The 12629-nt window shown below is 33.4% G+C and overlaps 1 protein-coding gene across 10 annotated transcripts in view; it reads left to right on the top strand.

The window, feature by feature from the left end:
- Nucleotides 1-12629, top strand: part of ZNF385D (zinc finger protein 385D) — a 436473-nt gene that overhangs the window by 100619 nt on the left and 323225 nt on the right. The gene's annotated exons all lie outside the window — the stretch shown is intronic.

Below are 12629 nucleotides of genomic sequence, written 5' to 3'. Positions count from 1 at the left end.
GGAACTGCTAAGCTTTGAAAAATATACATTATTCAGGCTTGCAGCATTGGTATTTAAGGTCTTTCTACTCTGAAATAAATTGTTTCAAAAACAGTGGCAACTGAAATTGTTTCAAGAACTCAGGTTTTAGGAACATTGATGATTAAAGATTTGTGTAACTTTAGCTTGGAAAAAGCAGCAATGCTATGGATTGAACAAAGAAAAGTATGTTTTCATCTGGCATAGTAGTCTCAGTACTATTCAACAAGAAAATATTTTAGTTTTATTGACACTATTTATTGCAATCCAGAAGAGTTTATTTCAATAGAATTGCTCAATTATATCTCTGAGAGATTGGTTGTATGTGGAAATAGTTATAATCCTTTAATACAGGTTGATAATTTGGACTATAGGATAATCAAAGGTTTACTCTAATGTGTAGTTGTAAATCTGTTTTGGAGGAAATTGTTGTGATTTCTCTTACACAGCATGGAAACCATTCTACAAAATACACTGACCATGTTAATAAAGTACTAGAGGGCTCAGAAACACACATTCAATTATAACCTGAAAACTACAGTTCCATATTCATACACACATATATGCACACGTATTTAGTCTGTGTAGAAATATTGGGCTAGTTTGAAAGAAAAATCCAGTGCACTTGTGCACCATCTTCATATTTGCTTAGAGACAGTCCTGGATGTTAGCAATGGGTAATTAGTTTCTACTCTTTAAAAATTGCTGTAGATTTTTTTTTCTCTGAAGAGCTCCAGTAGTTTAGTTTTGAAATTAAGTTTTCCAAACTGCATGTGTTTGTTTTCTGAAATTAGAAGTCATACTGATGATGTTTTCAAGGGAACATCAATAGCAATATGGCTTCCCAGTCCTTAAGCTGAGTTATATTTCTTCTAATATGGTTTTATTTACTGATGCTGCAAATTTCATAATCCAGAGAACCTGCTTTTACACAACACAATGTAAATTTGTTGCCTTTACATCTTTAAATCTTTCTTTTTGATACACTCCAGAAATCTTCTTGCAATTCAGTATTCATATTACATTATGACTGATGCAAACCTATACTTGATAAGAATAAGTGTTATTACTTTTAATAGTTCTCTATGAGTATTTTAGTTGTTAACAAGATTAGTCAAACAAGGTAGCTTTATGCAAGTGTTTTTTTTTTTTTCAGTGGGAATGTGTTGTAATGCTGTTATATTCGTTAGTGCTATTAAAATATTTCTAGTGTATTTTAGTAAAAACATATCTCTTCCTATATCCGCTCTTTTTCCTTTTTTTTTTTTAATTACTTTGGAGAACAATCTACATACCATTGTTCCTCCCCCTCCCCCCCCCCCGCCCCCAAAATGTGGGTATTTTGTTTAGATTCATCATAGAGATCTTGAGTAATCCAGTTTAGCTACTCCCCAAAGTTCCCCATAAAGAGAATTGTCACCATGACTTACTATTTCTGGATACACAAAGGATTTCTATTTAATTTGTTCTGACAGAGCATTCCATGCTCTGTAGTTTGCCTGTGATAGATGAGATGCCATGAAAACACGGTGGCTGAGGCAGCATCTGCAAACACATAAGGGCAGGAGTGGTAAGCTTATAATGCAGTTTCTGAAAACAAGAAAAAAAAATCAAATGAAATCTGCTTCATAAAATATTTCAAAAAAATCTTGAGACTAAAGCAGATGGGAATATATGCATGAAGCACAGAATAGATTTTGAAATGTGCTCAATTTGTTTATTTTGGGTACAAAGTGAGGTGCCTAAGGCTCCTTCTCCCTTGACATTGTGCAAGGTCAAAAGCCACCCACTGTGACCCAAAGAAAGCCTAAGGGAAATCCAGGATATTACCCATACTGAGGGCAGTAATCAGGCCAACAGCAACTTCCTACAAGACTATTTTACAGTAACAGTGTGGAGGTTATACTCATACTGTTTAATCTCATGGAAAACTTCAGAAGGCCTTGGTTCCCATGGAGAAGTTCTCTCTTTGGTAATAAAATGCCCTTCACAACCCCCTGTGAACAGTGGCATGAACCCCTGAACAAGCTTGCTTTTATGCAGGATAAAAGGGGATCAATGCAGAGGCAAGACGAGACTAACAAGGCAGTAGTGGGATTCAGATAGGCCTGGGCTGGTGCTTTTTCCTGTTTTGCTGGGAAAATCAGGCATGAAAATTCATTTCTTTATATGATGGAATTAACTAGCAGAGGTAAATACAAATGTACAAAATGATTAGAATGAGTAAATGAACAACTATGAGGAAGGTTTCAGGAGATGTGAGGGAATTGTTTGTATTTTACGTCAAAGTAATTGAAAACCTGGAAGAATATATATATTTTTTTTCAATTCTTGATCATCTTGAAGTCATTAGACAAATTACCATAAATTTTCATAGAATTAATATTTTGCATTCACTTGAATGCCTGGTGCAAATATTTCCTACTCAGAAGGTGGGCTCCTTCTGCCAGGAGTCACCAGGCTGGTGTAAATTACACAGCAAAATTTAGTATTTTTTTTTTTGATTCAAGGTAACAAAGTAAAAGTGTAGCACTTCTGTACCACCCTCTCATTTCTCTTCCTCCTCCTCAAAGGAAACACAGGAAAATAACTCAAAGGAAATCTGGTGAGATGCTTATCTGAGAACTGCTTGATTCAATGTTTTCAATCTACATCTTGTTGTTTATTTTTAATTCAGAGTTTAAAAATAGTATTTCCATGCTACACAACTGAAAAGCAAAAATAAAGCAAGCTCTTAATATATAGAAGTACGTTTCAAGAAACTGTACTTCTACATTAAAACATTTAATCCAAACAGAAGGTGTCATATGGAGAGTTTAAAAAAAAATAATAATGGGGGGTGGTGGTAATGGTGGTGGAGGGGGTGGTGGGGTGCAGGGAGACAAGATAAATAATAATTATTTTTGTAGAAGTTAATACTTCACTGGAATGACTGTGGCTTTCTCTCCCTCCTTGTTTTTGAACACTGCTGTGTCTAGTTTCTTACGCTGTCGCTATCTTTACCATGGAGCTTTACCATGGAAGTGTCTGTACTTTAACAACATTGCTGAGTATTCAGCACTAACGCCTTATTTAGGACAGTCTGTCTTTGGCATTAGTAAAAATTGGGCAGGTGCCTGGTGTCTGTTTTGTCTTCCAAAACCATTAACTGAACTATGAGGTACACTTACAACTTTTGGGGGATTCTAACCAACATCTCTAACATATCTTACTGTTTTAAGCCCAAATATTAAATAGTTGCCCTGGAATGAAGAAAGTGTATCAAACAGTTTCCTTTTTTGCTGGTATGCAACAGTTGTTTCAAGTGAAAGTGTTTAAGCTCTAACTCTGTGCTTCTATAAATATATAACAATACTAGTAACTTCAGTGTATGCCAAAACAATGTTATAAGGGAATAAAAAATGCTTGCTGTGTGTGGTATGCAGCCATTTTTTTTTCTCCTTCCCTTTCTTTATTGGTGATTTTTGCCATAGAGACATTATTTTCTAACGAATTGAATTGAGAAGAAATAATTTCCTCAGAAGCCCCCTTTCAGCTTCGTTTCTAACCACCCTATTAATACTGAAAGTCGTTGCAGCCACCTTTTCATGTTTACAAAATTACTGAGAATTTTATAGGTTCTTTTTATTTGTGAAGATCAGAATAAAAAAGGTTGTTTGTTTGTTTGTTTTTTAATTGTTCAATAGCTGTTAATGTATACTACCTCGTATTCCAACATGCATATTAGATTCCAAAATCCTTGTCTTTTTATAACTGGGCGGGAAAAAAAAAAAAGGTTAAAAGGTGGATCTTTCATTTATATGGCTACTGGTTGGTGTATGAAGGTCTTACTGCCAAACTCAGGAAGAGTTTTTCCTAAGTAAATGCTTTGGGACTTGATCTGTGATTTTTGAAATGCCTTTGGGTGGTGAGATCAGATGTGTAAGAATGTAGTTGTGTTTATTTTTTTACATGAACCCCACTGGTAGAATCCTTGGGGATTTGCTGTAACAAAGATATTTATGAGAATATTGCCCTTGGCTACAGTTTGAAAGAGAGCAATGTGGCACAGGGACAGATGAAGGGTAGGCAAAGTGGTGACTCTTGTAGGAGAGAATGGCAAGAGTCTCATAGTTCTGGATAACCTTTCTGATATGTAGCACTCAAGCAAGTTAGATAATGGAAATGTGCAAAAATCTTCAGTCAGATTTCTACTTCAAAGGTCTGCTTGTGGAGTAGTTCTTAAATGATCATAATTCAAAGAAGCATGAGCAGAAGGATTAGTTCATGCAATGGGTGAACCCAGTATATGCTGTTGTCTGTATGCGGTATGGGTTTAATTGGAGAACAGGATTCTTGGGAATGTGACTATTATATTTGGCCTTTGGTGTGAGGCAGATGTTGGTACACAAAAATACTTCTGTGTTATTGCAAACTTCTTGCCTTAAAGGGATGAACTGGGCAAGAAGATGGTAAGTAAAATCTAGTGGGTTTGTCATAAAAGTTCCTCAACATGTCTAGGTTTACATTTCCCACATGTCATACATAGTTAAAATGACAGAGCAAACAGGAAACGAGGAAAGTTACAAAATCAATTTGTATATGAAGTCTCCTTTACTGATGATGTATAGTTCTAGCAAAAAGTGGGAGCTCTTTACCCTCAGTTCAGTAAAAGATCTGAAGCAATATAGAGAACTAGCAAAAGAGCCTTTTCAAAGGAATGCATCTAACATTTCTTTTCATTTAGATGAAGAAATTAAATAGCTGCGTAATCTATTAAGAATACATGCCTGCTGATTTATAAATATATATATACACATGAGCACATACAGAGGTCTTTTAATTAATTGCTGAGGTAATGTATAAACCTCTGCCCCTTTAAATTTGATGATTGAAAAATGAAGAATTCCTGCCCTTTAAATGTTCAGCTTTCACAGAGGTTACAGTAAATCTCTTAATCTCCCAGGCACTTATTCTCCTCTAGGTTTTTCACAGGCATTTATCCACAGGACATTCATTTCCAATCTGTATTTAAATCCAGGAATAACTATGTGGGCTTTGAGCTATCTGCTTTCATGCACTCCTAATGGGCTCTACCACAGGAACTCTGGATGAGCTGGAAAAAAATAGATTCAAGTCCAGTCATATTTGGCTTCCATTTCAGCTTGAGTTGAGTCTATTTATTCTTGTTGAAGAGAGCATTAAGGAAAGTAATTATTTGTGGGTGAGGAAAAGGCAGGAAGGATCTAGAATAAAGGATTTATTCTGACTTTATAGAGAACACCAACATGTATCAGATTTTTCAGGCTTATAATGGGTCATAGTGGAATATATCTATGGCATGGAGGGGAATGGAATGTGAGGATTTGAAATATATCCTGGATTTTTTTTCAAGTGCTCACAGCACTTTCTTTCTATTCCTTACAGAGCTTGTAGACTGGATTCTTAGATGTAAATGGTCATAGCTTCCCATTGTCCTGTAAATACACAATAAGGCAAAGGAGCATGTTTCCACATTGCTTAGTAGATGCTTTGCAGTTAATATGCTAAATGGCTTTATTTTTTATTTTATTTTATTTTATTTTATTTTATTTTATTTTATTTTATTTTATTTTATTTTATTTTATTTTATTTTATTTTATTTTATTTTATTTTATTTTATTTTATTTTATTTTATTTTATTTTATTTTATTTTATTTTATTTTATTTTATTTTATTTTATTTTATTTTATTTTATTTTATTATTTATTTGTAAGAGAAATGTAATGTTAAATTAATAACATGATGTGAAAAAGCACAAACACAATGTTCTTTTAAGTAGTTACAATGAAGCTGCATCTTGACCTTCTGGCATTTTTCTCCCTTGTTCATCTTGGAACGATTTTCAGTTCCTTAAGAGAATGAGGGAGATTGAAAGAAACTGTGGTGAAGAGACTTTTAGTTTTTTATTCCACCCTATGTAAAATAACCTCAATTTGAACATTGTGTTAAATTTCATTCAATAAAATGTGTGGTATTACCAATAGACATAAATCTTTAAATAATCATTTCTTAATCTTCTCCAGTCTTTCTTTGCTGATTTGAACTCTTCTGGTCTTGTAAACATACTAGATCAAACATCAAAGATAGCTCAATAGCCTTCTGTCAGTAATGCCAAGATTCAAATCTTCTTTTCCATATTGGGTATACTTTAAATATTAATAGTATAAAGATTTAGAACAACGGTCATTGTTTTCTTGTAAAATGTGCTTAACTTGAGATATTACCTTTGAAAATATTCTTACTAGTGAGCATGCAGATCAACGATGAAATGTTCAGTAGAAGATTTTTTTAATTGCATATCTTTGTCACCTGGAATTATAAGTAAAAATAAATAAATAAGTAAAATGGTGCTTATTAAACTCTTAGCATATTCTGTTAGACTTTTCCAGCACCAGGAAAGAGGATCTTACTCAGATCATTATTCATACCGTGAATAATCTTCTGGGTAAATGGAGAATAGGAAGAAAATTCAGGTCCAATCTTGTGAGATGATACTTGCTTCTTTCATTTTAGGTTAATGAGCTCATGCCATAGAGTAAATACTGTGATGGGAAGCAGTGGTCTCAGACCAGTATCTTGGCCTCTTGCAGTAGCACAAACAGAAAAATGGAAGAGTTGCTGATTTGTAGCAGCTTAAGGTTTGACTTTAATTTGCTCATATGCATTAACTAAAGAAGAGATCATTCAGTGTTATCCAGATATTTATTAAATTGCCTGAACAAGTTGACATTAAACCCTCCTCTATTAGGAGCAGAATAGTGATGAGCCTTATAACTTGTTTTTTATTATTATATTTATGTTTATTCCTTAAATGTTCAAAGCTCTGGCTTCTGAATGATCTGAATCAGTAAATTTACATATCATGGGGTGTCTAACACAGTTTTCTGACAAAGTTAAATAAACGTTTATAAGGATGCACAATGTTTCTGTAACCAGGAAAGCGTTTACGATTACGATTTACGATCACTACATTTATTAGGTTCTTTAAACCAGACACCCTTATATTGACCTGTGTGTACCAACCTATCATTACACTTCAGAATCCTAACTGAAGTTAAAAAATAAATAAAATAAATACATTTTTTTAAAAAAAGGAAAAATAGGGCACTAATAGGGCACTAATCTGAATAATAATAATAGTAATAAAACATATGTTTGAGTGGGAGTTTACCAAAGCTAGAAAGCTGTTTTTTAATGAATTAACATTTAATGATAGCTCTTCAAAAACCAGTGAGTAGTTTGGTTATGCTAAGTTCTTCTTTGCTATGGATTGATGCACATTGCCTTGACATGCTTAGCAGTAGCATTTCTTAGTTGTTGACCATAGCAATAAGGAGAATTGGTGTGTGGAAAACCCTTGTTCAAAACAGCATTTAACTTGCAAGTCATAAAGGCTTATGCTGAGTGATATTATCCTTTCTGATGGAATTTTTTATGATTTTTATGATCATGATAATGTGGACCAGAGACCAGAAGATTCTTCTCCCCAACTTATTGCTTTTTTTTTTTTTTTTAAACTTAGGAACTTTGGTGTTATAGTCTTTCCTTTATTTTCTTTATTCATTCATATCTGAAAATGAATTTAAGGTATACTCTTCAGGATTTGAAAGCTTCTGAAAAACTGAATTCTGTCTCTTGTTAAAAAGCTTACACAAGGTTCTGTTTGTCACTTACATGTTCAAGTGTTAATATTTCACATTTGAACTTAATTAATTTTCCCAGCATTTAATAACTGCATTTAAATGAGGCCTGTTTTGATGGTTAATTACTGGAAATTTATAGCTGTCTTGATATTTGTAATACACCAATAATTAGAATGAAAGCGCTTACAAAACCATATACAGTGTTTGCTTGTGAAATGTTTATTCATCCCGTTTTTGGAAAATCACTGTAACAGTAGTGATTATAGGTACTCAGTACACTGTTCTGCAAATTAGTTTGTATCAACTTCTCAACTGGTGTATTACCTGATAGTCCAGCAGACATTTTCACCTAGATCGATGGGAATGAAGTAATGAAGGGAAAATTCAGTAGCTGAATAAAACTTAGGAACCAGTCCAAGTGGAGGTGTTGAATATGAGATGTGGATGTTTCTTGACTTGCCCCAAATCATGTGATGAATTGCTCGAACTAGAATGAAGGACATCTGATTCATGTGCTGTTTTTTGTGGTTTGCCTTTCTTGTGGCATTTAAAGCCCAAAACTGACGGGTAATTCCCTTGTCACTCTCCATATCTCCATTATTAGCTTCCCTCTTCAGAAGCATACTTAAACACTACCAGAATACATATAGGTGGCAATAACTGTCAATAGTTGGTAGAAAAACTGATTTATATCACCATAGAGGGAATAACTTGGATATATATATTCACACTTCCATTTCTATTTTCCAACATCAATCTACCAAATGCCATTGGTATTTTGCTTATTTTATTATCTTGGTTACACAGAGAAGTACATTTTATTATTTTAGCTTGCTATTGGTGTCCCTTGAATATTTTGATTCCAAAAAATTAGATAAAGTAACTGTCAGTTTAAGCAAGTATTTTTCCCATCTCTCTTACTTCAATGTGTTTTCATGGCATGTGGGGAAAATAAATTACATTGTTGAATATAGTGAATTTGTATAAGTGCATTAAAATGATAAAAATAGCATCATTTGAAATATTTTGCAGTTATTATTATTTATGGAATCATCAAAGAATTGAAGTCCTCTTTGAAGAAAATGTGGTAGGTCTTTCTTCATCCACAGATCACTGACAAAAATCAACTATATATTTGATATCATTTTAAAAGTAATATTTCAAAACTTAACTTGGTTGGAGGATTTTTATCCTTTAATATTCACCCTGATAATAGTATTTATTTCTTTGTCTTGTAATATATTTTATCTAAAACTTTGCCATCTTAACAGAACTACTGCCATCAAATTCTGAAGAGAACTGTGCTTACGTTGATATGTTTCAAGGATAGCAAAAGGAAAATTAAACCATGTTTCTTTCATCAAATCTTGATGGATGACTTGCCTGTCTGCAGAAGCTCATTTTTTTTTTTTTCTCTAAATTTTAGTTTTAGTTTGTTTTGGTTTTCTTTTTCATTCATTTTAATGACAAACAGAAAGAATAAACCCCACTCCACTAACAGTTTCAGGACATTATTTTAGCTGGAGAAGATTAATCATTTCAGTTCTCATAGGACAATAGAATAACCTAAGCATAAATGTTTTGTTATGCTATGCATATTGTTTAGGGATAATAACATAAACCAACAAATAGGTCCACAGAGATCAAGGATGGAAATTTACAGCTGCGCCATTTCTCAATGCTTAATTTATAAGATGTAAAGATAGGATTATGAACTGGAAATTATTCAAGTTTGCAGTACCAGCCAAATTCATAAATTATTTTACTCATCTGAAATAGAGTTGAACTCATTAAACACTGAAGCATACATGCCAAGAAATTGTGGTCAAATGCTCAGGCTCATGTCAATAAGCTGTGCAGTTCCACTCCTGTCAGCCACACTGAGCTTTGCTCTCTGAGAATTTTTTGATGTTGCACGTAAGCCTCCGTGACTATCAGTGTCTTTCAGTTTTGTTCGTATTGTCACTTTTATCTAACCCATTTAACTTTAATGGATGGATGGACTTAAAAACCATCTGCAGCTACTATTAATATCATTCTTCAGTGGATGTATTTCCACAAGCATTTGATAACAGCTGTTTGAGCATAACACTTTTACTTCCTTTGTATCTATTTTTACAGTATTTTTTTTTTTAAGTAATAAATATTTGTCTACCAGAAAATGTCATTCATAAAATTTTAAGAATGCCCTTTCCAAAAGTCCTTTGAAGTATTTGAATTTACAAGTAAAATACTCCAGTATACATTCTATGTCAGTGTTTTAAAAAAGTAAACACAGTTTACTTTAGTGGTATTTCTGGCAGTAACTTATCATAAGTTTGTGTTAATATAAATCTCCCTTTATTTTAATTATATGTAAGTGTGATATTCTGGCAAATGAAAGAGATTATTTACTGTAAATATTGCATTTATCAAAAGGTTTAGAAATACAGTTGCATATTAATGGTTTTTGCTTTGATGGTCGTGTAATGTGTTCACTCCTTGTCTACTGCTTGATGTGTGATATACCTAGTTAGTAGAAAAGCTTTCTAATCAAATAAAAGGTTATACAAAAATAAAACATACATAGATTTTAATGATTAGAGATTATTGCTACAGGTTATACATCCATGAAGAGGGAAAGGAAATTCTTTGCCCCGTGTGAATTCCTCTTCTGTTGTGCAGGTAATACCTTCACTTAATGTTAAAATATGGGGTATGGGTTTTGGAGAGCTGGAAAAATCAATGACCTCTTGAGAAACAGTTAACTGAAAATAATGATGTTGCTTGTATATTGCTTTTGGAGCAAGAGAATATATTTGGACTAGAATGACTTTTTGTAATTTTCTTTCAAATCACTGATTGGTCAGGTATTACAGTGGCCTCAGTGAGCTTTCAATCTGAGGCAGAAGTCCACAGGAAGAAAAACAGATTTCATTGTAGTGCTCAGAACCGCAGGATACAAGAAAGAGAAAGACTGCAAATAAAAAAATTTCAGCAGCTACTTTCTTTCCTCAAGCATTGTTCCTGTTTACTGTACCTGAAACAGGGATTGTATGCGCTGGTAAATGTAGCAGCTCTTGGACAGTATTCCAAGCAAGTAACAAAGATAGTTTTTATTCTCTTTTACCAAGTTGTACTCTTAGATAGTTTAGTTGATGTATTTTCTATTTATACTCAATAAATGAATGATACAGAAGTTTTAATTAAAACCTTGTATCAGTTGGTGATGATTATGCATTTTGCATTAGATCTTGGTGTTTCAGAGAGTTGATGCCGAATGAAGCATTTAGTAATAGGAAATAAAATGAATCCCATCTTCACGCTGCCCTGTAAGTAGGTTTGGAAAGTCTGCCAAATGGGTTATTGATCCTTTTTCCTTTGTGTCTCGTCAGCTGGCTGGACTATTATTTACAGATTATCTGATATTCATATTATTTTTCTTTTGGCATTCAAGAATTTATAAGTAATTCACTGCTTTGAAAAGTCTTGGTCTGGAAAGGCAAAAAAAAAAAAAAGTGACAAGATCACTTTCTGAGTAGGATTTAAACAGACATCTTTAGGGCAAGAGCAACTTCTTGCCTGCAGACTGTTAAACCACATATTTGGAGATAAACTCTCTTTTTAGTATTAGATACCCTTAATGGAGATTCTGTTTTGAGCACAGAATATAACACCAAGTGTGTATTCTCTGAAAAAATCTATGTGATGATGGCATTGCAGGGATTTATTTTCCATTATAAGCTTCTATATTGTCTTGACAGCTGCACTGTTGTTCTGCTACCTTCAGCATGCTTACTAGGTTAGATTAATTCTAAGTCAGTCTTAGCGATGTGGATGTACAAACCCATAAAAATCCAAACAAATAGGACTTTTTGTGATAGGTCAGTGATTTCCAAAATGTGTACTCTGGGCTGTATGTTCTGATAAGTAACTGGCTTAAATAGCAGCACTGCAAACAGAGTTCTGGACGGAAGAGAAAGCTATGTTTTACAGCCATTACTGTAGGATGCAGTCATGACTGTGGTTGGCATTGTACTACTTTGGCTGAGAAAACTGCCTCTGCTATTATTCTATTGCCTTTGCTATAAAGTTTCTAGATTTAGTACTTAATTTTACTTATTTATTTATTTTGAATGCTAGCCAAGATAGAAAAGAATGCTTCTTTCTCTGAAACCATATTGTCTTTTTTCACTAGGAGAATATGTACCTAACAAAACCAAACAGCTATTGTAGCTGGTTACCTTGTTGAATGTGCCATCAGATATTCTCGCTTTTCTTACCATAATCATAGTTACAGATAGTGAATAAAAACTCTGAAGCAGGACTTGATTGGTTTTCTAAATGTGACTTTTATAGCATTGCTTGTATTAGATGCTAACTTGTAGCGTGGCTTCTAGCCTGAGCTGAGTTTCTTGTGGGTTTACAGATGTATTATATTAAGGTACCAGCCAGGCTATATTAAAATGAAATACAAATCTAGCATTTTTTGACAGCTCAAGTTCTTAATAGTTCTGTTTTCTAGTCCTATCATTTGAAAGGATCAAAAGAAGCTTGATAGTCTGAAATTTAGCACTACGTTGCTTTGAGGATAAAGTCATCTGTTTTCGTGTTGTCTAAAACCAACTAATCTGTGACAAAAAAAAAGAAAAAGAAAAAAAAAGAGAAGTCCAGATTTTATTTATTTATTTATTTTCAGAACATAAGGAAGAAGTGAAGAAGGAATGTTGAATTGTTATTACTTGAATTTAAATGTGCTTAAAGTAACTGATAGCAATATAACTACTGCCCCCCCCCCAAAAAAAAAAAGTAGCAGATTTAATTTCCTCCACTAATTGCAGCAGCAGTCTAATTGCAGAATAGTAGATGCATTTCCAGCGTAAAAGGTAACAGCTTGAAAGTGCTGTTTTGGCTCAGCTTTAGCTTTACAGAGCTAAAATGCTAAGCCCCAAGAAAGATAATCTTTGA

Source organism: Anser brachyrhynchus (assembly GCF_964034855.1).
Source record: "Anser brachyrhynchus genome assembly, chromosome: 2".
In the NCBI taxonomy this organism is placed as follows: domain Eukaryota; kingdom Metazoa; phylum Chordata; class Aves; order Anseriformes; family Anatidae; genus Anser; species Anser brachyrhynchus.
This window is presented reverse-complemented; position numbering and strand designations above follow the sequence as displayed.